Genomic DNA, 12,500 nt, shown 5'->3' with positions numbered 1-12,500 from the left:
CGGCCCCATAGCCCCCTCACCATCCCCGCCCCTGTTCCCCCTCCTCCCCCTCCTCCACCACCACCACCTCCACCACCACCTCCACCACCACCACCACCACCTCCGCCGTAGGCCGGGACCCCACGCTGCTGGTGCGAGGACGACGACGATGCCGCCGAGGCCAACGACGTCGACGACGACGACGGAGATTGTTCGTGCGCGGCGGGCCAGCCCAAGGCACTACCGCCGCCACGCGAGGCAGAAGGGAAGGCCAGGCTGCTTCGGAGGAGGGAGGTAAGGAACCGTATGGGCACTCCCGCCCACCACCATACACCTCCACCTCGCGTCGCCTCTCTCCTTCCCTGCTGCCTCCTCCCTCCTCCTCCTGCCCCGTCCGTGGCTTGCAGCCTGTAGAGGGGGGTGTGTGGGGGGTGTGTGTGTGCTGCTACCTCATGGTTCTGTTTTTCTCCTGGCTCCTGCTGCTCCTGCTGCTCGGTGGTGGTGTTGCTGCGGCTGCTGCTGCTGCTGCCCAACAGAGAGACAAACACACTTGTCGTAAGTACACACACACACACACACACACACACACACACACACACACACACACACACACAGAAGGACACAGAAACACACGCATGCATACTATACACACAAGCGCAAACACACACACGTATGCACGAACACATATGTAAACGCGCGCGCGCACGCACACACACACACACATGCAAACACACACGCACACACACACACACACACACACACACACACACACATCTCCATCACTGAGAGTGGAAAAACAAATACTGGACGACAACAACTACAACAACAACCACACATATATACAGAGTGTATGTTTGCATGTCAAGGATTAGGAGTGCGGGTGGGTTGGTGGGAAGCTGAGACGGTGTGTGTGTGTGTGTGTGTGTGTGTGTGTGTGTGTGTGTGTGTGTCTATGTCTGTGTATCAGTGTGTGTTTGTGTGGGTGCGTGCGTGCGTACGTGTGTGTGTTATAATGATGACGACGATGACTATGATGAGGAGGATTATTATTATCACTATCATTATTATCTATAGTAGTAGTAGTAGTAGTAGTAGTAGTAGTAGTACAGGTCATGATAGTGCTGGGTAATTGAGGGGTGCGTGTGCGAGCGAAAATGTACAGGTGTTTGATGTGGGCGGGAGGGGGGGGAGAGAGAGAAGGAAAGATGGAGAAAGTGACAGACAGAGGGATGGAAGGGGGCGGGGATCGAGAAAAAGAGGAAAGGAATGGTGGGTGGGTGGGGGTTGGGGAAGTTGAGGGCGGGGGGGGGGGGGGAGAAAATAAGAGAGAAAGAGAGCAGGGAGAGATATGGTGAAAGAAAGGCGAGGGGAGAACACGAGAACAATGAGAAAGCGATGAGAGAGAGAGAGAGAGAGAGAGAGAGAGAGAGAGAGAGAGAGAGAGAGAGGAGACGAAGGACAGAAAGAGAGAGAGAGCGGAAAAGAGGAATGGAACGTATCAAGGGAGAAATTGGGGAGGTGGGAAGGGAGACAGAGACAGAGACAGAGACAAACAGACAGTTAGACAGAGACATACACAGAGACAGACAGACAGACAGTCAGAGACAGACAGAGACATACACAGAGATAGACAGACAGGCAGAGACAAAAAGACAGTCAGACAGAGACAGTCAGACAGACACAGACAGGCAGACAGAGACTGACAGTCAGATAGAGACAGTCAGACAGAGACAGACAGAGACAGACAGAAACAGACAGTCAGACAGAGACAGACAGAGATAGACAGACAGGCAGACAGACAGTCAGACAGAGACGGACAGACAGTCACACAGAGACAGACAGAAACAGACAGTCAGACAGAGACAGACAGACAGAGACAGACAGAGACAGACAGACAGGCAGACACACAGTCAGACAGAGACATCCACAGAGACAGACAGGCAGAGACAGACAGACAGGCAGACAGACAGTCAGACAGAGACATACACAGAGACAGACAGTCACACAGAGACAGACAGACAGACAGAGACAGACAGAGATAGACAGACAGACAGACAGTCAGACAGAGACGGACAGACAGTCACACAGAGACAGACAGAAACAGACAGTCAGACAGAGACAGACAGAGACAGACAGACAGAGACAGACAGAGACAGACAGAGACAGACAGACAGGCAGACACACAGTCAGACAGAGACATCCACAGAGACAGACAGGCAGAGACAGACAGACAGGCAGACAGACAGACAGGCAGAGACATACACAGAGACAGACAGTCACACAGAGACAGACAGACAGACAGAGACAGGCAGAGACAGACAGACAGGCAGACAGACAGTCAGACAGAGACACACACAGAGACAGACAGTCACACAGAGACAGACAGACAGACAGAGACAGACAGAGATAGACAGACAGACAGACAGACAGGCAGACAGACAGTCACACAGAGACAGACAGACAGGCAGACAGACAGTCAGACAGAGACGGACAGACAGTCAGACAGAGACATACACAGACAGACAGACAGGCAGACAGAGACAGACAGACAGTCAGACAGACAGACAGAGACATACACAGAGATAGACAGACAGGCAGAGACAGACAGAGACAGACAGTCAGACAGAGACAGACAGACAGTCAGAGACAGACAGAGACAGACAGACAGACAGTCAGACAGAGACACACACAGAGACAGACAGACAGGCAGACAGAGACAGACAGACAGGCAGAGACAGACAGAGACAGACAGACAGGCAGACAGAGACAGACAGACAGGCAGAGACATACACAGAGACAGACAGACAGGCAGAGACAGACAGAGACAGGCAGACAGAGACAGACAGACAGGCAGAGACATACACAGAGACAGACAGACAGGCAGAGACAGACAGACAGAGACAGATAGAAACAGACAGACAGACAGAGACAGACAGTCAGACAGAGACAGACAGACAGAGACAGACACAGAGACAGAGAGACAGGCAGACAGAGACAGACAGATAGACAGAGACATACACAGAGATAGACAGAAAGGCAGAGACAGACAGACAGACAGACAGTCAGACAAAGACGGACAGACAGTCAGACAGAGACATACACAGAGATAGACAGACAGGCAGAGACAGACAGAGACAGACAGTCAGACAGAGACAGACAGACAGTCAGACAGAGACACACACAGAGACAGACAGGCGGGCAGAGACAGAGAGACAGACACATAGAGAAAGGGACAGAGACAATCAGAAACGGTGAGTGCGAGGAAAGGAAGGGCGGAAGGAGAAGAATAAGGAGGAAGTGTTGTTGGAGGTTAGGAGGAGGAGGAGGACGCGGAAAAAGATGTGAGAGAGAGGGGGGGGATGTGGGGATGGAGAGAGAGGGGGGGGAGATAGGGAAGGTGGGGGAGGGAGAGAGAGTGAGGGAGAGAGAGAGGGGGAGAGAAAGGAGAGAGAGAGGGGGAGAGGGGGAGAGAGAGGGAGAGAGGGGGAGAGAGGAGAGAGAGAGGGGGGAGGGAGAGAGAGAGGGAGGGAGAGAGGGGAGAGGGAGGGGAGAGGGAGGAGAGAGGAGAGAGAGAGAGGGGGAGGGAGAGAGAGAGGGAGGGAGAGAGAGGGAGAGAGGGGGAGAGAGGTGAGAGAGAGAGAGAGGGGGAGAGAGAGGAGAGAGAGAGAGAGGGAGGGAGAGAGAGAGAGAGGGGGGAGAGAGAGGAGAGAGAGAGAGGGAGAGGGAGAGGGAGAGAGAGAGAGAGAGGGAGAGAGAGAGGAGAGAGAGAGAGAGGGAGGGAGAGAGAGAGAGGGAGGGAGAGAGAGGGGAGAGAGAGAGAGAGGGAGGGAGAGAGAGAGGGAGGGAGAGAGAGGGGAGAGAGAGAGGGAGAGAGAGAGAGAAACAGACCGACAGATAGAGGGGGGAAGGGGAGATAATTGTTAAGCTGCCCACTGGCACACGCACAATACGTTCATATAATATTTCGGGGCTGACTGCTTGGGAAGAGTGGAAGGGGGGACGTGACGAGTGGGGGTTCGGGTTGGAGTCCGAGGGAAAGAAAGAGGATGGTGGATGGACAGGGAGGGAGAGAGAGAGAGGGGGGGCGGGGGAAGACGTATAGAGAGAGGGGAAGGGGGGAGACAGAGAGGGGGGGGGGCGGAGAGAAGGGAGGAAACAGGAGAACGAGAGAGAGAAGTTTTGAGAGTGTGTTTCTGTCCATGTTTCGGTTGAATAAACTTTTGTTTCAACCAACTTCCCCCAGAACAGAACAAGACCCATATCCGTAAACCACCAACCACCATTACTAGTACTACTACAACTACCAATACCATTGACAAAAAACTAAAGTTTATAAAAACCTTTTTGGTGGTAGATGAATCCTCTTTGTTTAGTGGGATACGATGTTTCGAACCATAGGCCCGTTGTCAAGTGATGAGAAGAGGACAGTGTGAATAGGAAAGCCATTACTTAAATAACAGGCCTAATGAAGGTAATTACACAGATCTTAATCTTGTCCAGAGTTTTTTTTTCTTTTTCTCCAGTCTTTTTCGATTTCAAACGAACTGGCTGGGACATTTCATTTCAATCTTGTAACCAGTTTAGTCGCTTAACTCGCGTGCAGACATCTTGCGAGGACAACCGATTCGTCTGTAATGATAGGCTGTCATTCAGTCTGTGTCAGACACAGACAGCCGTTTGTAGACCCCCCCCCCGCCCCCCCCCCCCCACTCCTACCCCTACCCCTCACTATCCATGTTCTGTCATGCAAAGGTAAATGATGATGATAATGATAACAATAACAACAACAACAACAACAATAATAATAATAAGAATAATAAGAATAATAAGAATAATAATACTGTAATAATACTAACAACAATAATGATGATTATGATGATATTAACACTACTACTATTACTACTACTACTAGTACTAATAATAATGATAATAATGAGTCAATAATAACAATGATAATAATAATGATGATAATAATGATAGCAATAATCATGATAATAACAATAATAATAATGATAATAATGAATTACGTCGACTCGTATCGTTTCGTGTTCAGTAGATGCACTGTGTATCATATCATTTCATATCGTTTTTAAGCCAAACTGTTGATTCCAATAGTGGATCACACGCAACATGTAATTACCAACACACCTTCATGATAGAAATGCGCTAAAGTTATCATTTATCTCAAAATGTCCACACACACACACACACACACACACACACACACACACACACACACACACACACGACACCGTGTGGTGATCGGCTATAAAACCATGAATTTATGTGCTTTTGAAATACTTACCCGACACAGATCACATTTTACGATGACATAAAAACCATAGGATTTACGCGCAATCCCCCCCCCCCCCTCTCTCTCTCTCTGTGCCTGGCTTTCCCACCCCCTCCTCCTCCTCTTCCACCCTCTCTCTCCGACGCCGACTCACCACCCCCCCCCCTCCACCTTCTCCCCCTCCCATCGGCCCCCCCACTTCCTCGTCGTCTAATATCAGTTTTTTGGGGGGAGGGTCAAAGGACGTTAAACTGAAGAAGGAACGCACACGCTGCACTTTAATCAGCACTGCCAGCAGTTCATATCCCCCAGGCGCGGCTGTCCAGTCCATTATGAGCCAATGAAGGGAGAACGGCTCACAAAGTGGTGGTCAGGAAACAAAACAGCTGAAGACAAACCACCCCCCCTCCCCGCCCTTCCCTCTCCCCACCCAAAACAAGATGTGCCAGCAGCACTCCAGGCAAATCAATCAGACCGTTCAATCAGCTATGGGATGGTGGGGGGAAAAAGGGAAGGAGGGCAGAGCGCCTGCGCATACACACAGACACTTGTTATGCACATAAGCACACGCGTGCGCGCGCGCATGCATACACACATACTCACATGCACACATGTACACATGCACATATACACACAGACGCAAGCACACACAAACACGCGCGTGCGCATTCATTGGAGTGATGGCCTAGAGGTAACGCGTTCGCCTACGAAGCGAGAGAATCTGAACGCGCTGGTTCGAATCACGGCTCAGCCGCTGATATTTTCTCACCCCTCCACTAGACCTTGAGTGGTGGTCTGGACGCTAGTCATTCGGATGAGACGATAAACCGACGTCCCGTGTGCAGCATGCACTCAGCGCACGTAAAAGAACCCACGGCAACAAAAGGGTTGTTCCTGGCAAAATTCTGTAGAAAAATCTACTTCGATAGGAAAAACAAATAAAATTGAAAAAAAAACCCAACCACCCAAAAATGGGCGGCGTTGTTGTGTAGCAACGCGCTCTACCTGGGGAGAGCAGCCCGAATATCACACAGAGAAATCTGTTGTGATAAAAAAAAAAGAGAAATACAAATACAACACACACACACACACACACACACACACACACACACACAAGTACAAAAACGAACACAACAACGGGGACTCCCCTTTTCTTAGATCCATTCTGTTCCATGGATAATAGGATATTGTCCCCAAAGCTGAACAGATTGCATTTTGTAACTGATGATGGATTCCATTAGCATTACCTCATATAAACAGAGACAGAGAGAGAGACATTAAAATTGGGCGGGGGATTTGAGACAGACATTTTTTGAGTGAGTTCATTGTTGAATGCTGGCATAAAGGGGAGTGAATCAGGGTTTTTGCTTCTGATAAGCAAAGGCCAGTAATTCCCAACCAAAGTTGTTTATTTTGCTGTTGCTGTTTCTAAAGATTTACAATTCTCTGCTTCACATGCAGTTTGACACGATGCAAAGCACTGTCTGTTGACCAGTGTACTCACTAAGAGCAGATGAGTAACTTTAATGATGTGTCACATCTTATCTATCTGTCATATAACATCGTATGTGAGAAATGTAATTATGTAAGTTTTTTAATTTATTTTATTTTATTTTTTTACATAGTGAAAACCAACAACTACAAAAAAACCCAAAACTGGTAATCATGGCATATATAATTGTGGAAAAACATTGTATCAATGCACATGTTTTGATTATAATTAAGTAAAGTTTGTTGTTGTTGTTTTTTTTACATAGTGAAAACCAACAACTACAAAATAACTGGTAATCATGGCATATTGAATTGTGCAAAAAACATTGTATCAAATGCACGTTTAAATCATAAATAAATAAAGTTTTTTTGTTTTTTTACATTGTGAAAACCAACAACAACAACAGCTGGTAATCATGGCATACTGAATTGTGCAAAAACCTTGTACCAAATGCATATGCTTTGATTATGATTAAGTAAAGATCGACAAATCAAAAGAAATGAATTAAAGAAAACATGATAACATTTGATCGTGGATACCACCTTGACATTATGATGTTTATAGTTTGGTTGGGTGGCACTGAACTGGAAAATGTTGAGAAAAAACAAAAAAACTAGCTGCCAGTTTGGGTGATCTCTGCCGGGATTACACCCAGTAATTCTTCTCCTCCGTTCTTTGGCGGAAAATTTGTTGTCTGTCTTTCTTTTCTATTGTTTGTGTATGGGGTACAATCGGTGCTGGGGTTAGGATAGTAGGACATGGGAGGTGGTAGGGTGGGGGAAGGGAACGTGGGGGTGAGGAGGTGTAGGAAAGGGGGCGGGGGGGAGGGAGCAGGACAGGGAAGCAATATGGTTGGAGAGGGGGTCAAGGGATGGGTATGGTGGGAAAGGGGGACAGTATGGGGTTTGCGGGCTGGATGGGTAGAGAATAACACGTGGACGAGGTACTGGGATGTTAGAGTTGTAAAGGAGGACAAGATGATAACTAGGGTGTGTACAACACAAATAACCATCAATGCAATCTAAACACTGTTGGTGATCAGCAATGGTTAGATATACGCCACCAAACCTGCCAAAACCTGCACACACGTGTACTACAAAACAACAACAAAAAAGAGAGGCAAGGCCTTCAAGACTCACTTGTGATACACTTAAAAAAAAAATCCAAGCTTTTTATGTATTGAGTTTAATTTCAAAATGTAATGTTTAAGATGAGAAACATCAGTAAGCAAATTAACTCCCCTAGCATTAATTAGAGTAATTTCCCTTCTTTACTATCAGCACCAAAACGTTTGCAAAACTTCCATGCTTAGCAAAAGAAGTTCCTGTTTGAACAAAAAATGATAATACTGACTGCTCTAGTTGTTGGGTCAGAATATCAGATCAAAGTGCCGAGTTTAGAGAATACAAAAAAATATAAATATAACAGTAAATGCAGTTTGCATATAATTAGGCTTCATTTTTTGGGGGTGCCCATCCCAGAGGTGCAATATTGTTTTAAACAAGATGACTTGAAAGAACTGTATTTTTCCTATTTTTATGCCAAATTTGGTGTCAACTGACAAAGTATTTGCAGAGAAAATGTCAATGTTAAAGTTTACCACGGACACACACACACACACACACACACACAGACAACCGAACACCGGGTTAAAACATAGACTCACTTTGTTTACACAAGTGAGTCAAAAAACAACAAACTCACAGTCTGAACACTTTGCGGTAATGGTCAGCAATGGCCACACCGACAGAAAGTCAGTGGTGAAAACCTGCCAAGAGAACATGATAAGGAACACGCATGTCAAAATATGCAAGCAATGTCTAAAAGTGTTAAATAAAAGCAGCAACCTTTGTGTTCGTAGGGTAGAGGGGGGGGTGTTTCGTGACATACTTTCCAATAATGGCGGTGGGGGGGGGGGGAGGGGGGAGGGCGACCCCAAACGTCCCTCGGGGGACTATTCAGGACACTGAAACATCCCACAGGGGATCTACTGATGGGTGTGTGTGGGGGGGGGGGACAGTTTGGGACGTTACACCGTGTTTCATCTGACCCGTCCTTCTTGAAACGAATCTGATACCCATCTCCAATTCTCTCTCTCTCTCTCTCTCTCTCTCTCTCTCTCTTCCACCCCCTCCTTAGTCTCCTCTTCCCTGCAGGCAGTGTGCAAAAAGTCGTGTTTAAGTTACCCATTTCCATGGACTAAAAAAGGGAGTCTAGCAAAAGTCATCTCAGCTCGACGCAAAAACTCTCTGCCTTGCGGGTATGCAACTTTCTATTTCAGCCAGCACTGGTGCTCTCGTGGTCAGACTGTATCTTCTTCTTATCATCATTATTGTTCCTCTCCCTTATTTCACTGGGGCGCCGCGCAGAAGAACTGTTCACCAGACTCCTCCGGGTCTATCGCTTGTGTGTCAAAGCCTTGGTCTCTGCAAAAATGGGTTCCCCTTCCATTCTGCAATGCTGTCAGTCCCCTTCCATTCTGCAATGCTGTCAGTCTCCTTCCATTCTGCAATGTTGTCAGTCCCCTTCCATTCTGCAATGCTGTCAGTCCCCTTCCATTCTGCAATGCTGTCAGTCAGTCCCCTTCCATTCTGCAATGCTGTCAGTCAGTCCCCTTCCATTCTGCAATATTGTCAGTTCCCTTTCATTCTGCAATGCTGTCAGTCCCCTTCCATTCTGCAATGCTGTCAGTTCCCTTTCATTCTGCAAGGTAGTCAGTCCCCTTCCATTCTGCAATGCTGTCAGTCCCCTTCCATTCTGCAATGCTGTCAGTCAGTTCCCTTCCATTCTGCAATGCTGTCAGTCCCCTTCCATTCTGCAATGCTGTCAGTCCCCTTCCATTCTGCAATGCTGTCAGTCCCCTTCCATTCTGCAATGCTGTCAGTCCCCTTCCATTCTGCAAGGTTGTCGGTCCGTCGTTTTTTGTTGTTGTTTTTTTTCTCTCGTCAAACTGTACGTCTCCCTTTTCCTCAGCCCTGCCCCCCCCCCCCCCCGCCCCCTCCCCACCTCCCCCCACCCAGGTCCAACCCCCCCTGTCCCCAACCCAAAGAGGATGCGAATGCTAATGTTTTATTCGCCAAGCCATGGCCCAACATGAAGAGGTAAGTGAACAAATACAACCATTAAAATCTTCAAGAACAAAAAAACAAACAACAACGAAACAATATTGGAAATGAGAAGCTCCAGTTCAAGATATGCTGCGAGGTCACACTTTCTGTATGCTTGAGTGCTTTATGTACGAAAAATGATACGATGACGGACGTCTGTTTGTCCTCTGGATCAATAAAAACAAGAGAGGCAAGGCCTTCAAGACTCACTTGTGATACACTGAACCCCCCCAAAAAAAAAACAACAAACAACAACAAACAAACAAACAAACAAAAAACAAAATGTAATGTTTAAGATGAGAAAGATCAGTTTAAAGCGAATTATGTCCACTAGCATTAATTACAGAGTAATTTCCCTTTTTTACTACCTGCACCAAAACGTTTGCAAAATAAATAAAACTTCCATGCTTAGCAAAAGAAGTTCCTGTTTGAACAAAAAATTATAATAATGACTCCTCTTGTTGTTGGGTCAGAATATCAGATCAAAGTGCCAAGTTTAGAGAATACAAAAAATATAAATATAACAGTAAATGCAGTTTGCATATAATTAGGCTTCATTATTTATTTTTTTGTGACCATCCCAGAGGTACAATATTGTTTTAAACAAGATGACTGGAAAGAACTGAATTTTTCCTATTTTTATGCCTAATTTGGTGTCAACTGACAAAGTATTTGCAGAGAAAATGTCAATGTTAAAGTTTATCACGGACACACACACAGACACATACACACACACACACACAGACAACCGAACACCGAAATGAAAAAAAAAATTTAGAAAGAGCTAGAGCGACCGCATCAGTGTGTCACGGAGGAAACGACAAGCAAGGTTGTTATTCTTCAGAATAAAAGTAATGGTCATGTGATAAACGCGCTTGTACAAAATCTTGGATGATGAGGTGGGATTTCGATCCAAATCTTACATAAATCATGAAAACCTTCTGACTATGCTGTAAATGCGCTTCAGGGGACTTCGTGATTTTTCTGAATCATCGGAGATTTACCACCACACCGCCCCCGACATCCCTTCCCCAAAGAAAAAGAAAGTCAAAGGGAGTACAGAAACAACAGTTTACTTTGTAATACCACCTCCAGCACCCCCCTCTCTCTCTCTATGAGTTGTTTAAACTTAAATATATTTTCTCATAATAACAGAAATAAATACAATATCTTTTCTTTTAGCATTTTATCTTTCTTAAGATTTGAAGTTTAAAGTCAGTGTGGACAAAAAACCTTATGTGGACAGACTATAAATACATTACCAACAATCATTACAACTTAAAGAATTCTATAACTGAGGCCAGAAAAAAAATCTCTGGCTTTAAAACTTTCTTAAGCCAAACAGGATTTTTGTTTCTTTGCTTGGACGGGCGAGTGGTTAAAGCGTTGGACTGTCAATCTGAGGGTCCCGGGTTCGAATCACGGTGACGGCGCCTGGTGGGTAAAGGGTGGAGATTTTTACGATCTCCTAGGTGGTCAACAAATGTGCAGACCTGCTAGTGCCTGAACCCCCTTCGTGTGTATATGCAAGCAGAAGATCAAATACGCACGTTATAGATCCTGTAATCCATGTCAGCGTTCGGTGGGTTATGGAAACAAGAACATACCCAGCATGCACACCCCCGAAAACGGAGTATGGCTGCCTACATGGCGGGGTAAAAACGGTCATACACGTAAAAGCCCACTCGTGTGCATATGAGTGAACGCAGAAGAAGAAGAAGAAGTTTCTTTGCTTGTAATGCGACAATTCATGTTTCTTTGAAACCGTGAGAGGGGTCACAAACACGCCACAGTGCTAGTGTACAGGGATGGATTGTCTCGGCTACATAAAAATATTGTTTTGTATCTTGTATCAGAGACACTTGCGTCTAATTAAGAAATCATGTTTGCTATGTATTATTGACAGGATTATATTTCAAGATTGATTTCTTTTTCAACCACTCTGTAATAATTATCGTGATTATATAATCTAATAAATAAATAAACAGCTAAATAACTTAACAAACTGATTAAAGATTTCAAATTTTATTTTAAAAAAAAGCAGATGAGTCAAATGTGAAAAGATAAACTAGAAGATCTTCATTGGAACTGACACTGGGCTTCTGGAAGATTATTGTATTGTTAAGGTCTTTTGTTGTTGTTTTCTTGTTTTTTGTTGTTGTTGCTTTTTTTAAGCGTGTTGCAAATTATTGTCTGACAACATACTTAATCATGAGGATGCTATCAGAAAAATTCACACACACACACACACACACACACACACACACACACACACACACACACACACACACACACACACACACACACACACATGTGAATGTCCAATCCGTTATTTCGTGCACGTACATGCAGAAACTCCAGGTTGTTTGCTCCAGTGATCGGGCTTTCCAACGTGGGGGGGGGGATAAAAGTTTGCTCAACTCTATTACCCTGCGGAGATACTCCTCGTACGATTCCATTCCCTGGGGTGTGAGGGTTTGCTGCTTGAATTATCCACACGGTACAACTGTAAGAAAGGTCCATAGGGAGGATACGTACGCACGCGCACACACACACGCGCGCGCAGGCACGCACGCACACACATACACACACACACATACACACCCACGCACACATCCACGTACATACA

This window comes from Babylonia areolata, chromosome 1 (assembly GCF_041734735.1).
Source record: "Babylonia areolata isolate BAREFJ2019XMU chromosome 1, ASM4173473v1, whole genome shotgun sequence".
NCBI classification, from domain to species: domain Eukaryota; kingdom Metazoa; phylum Mollusca; class Gastropoda; order Neogastropoda; family Buccinidae; genus Babylonia; species Babylonia areolata.
Note: the sequence above shows the minus strand (reverse complement) of the source record.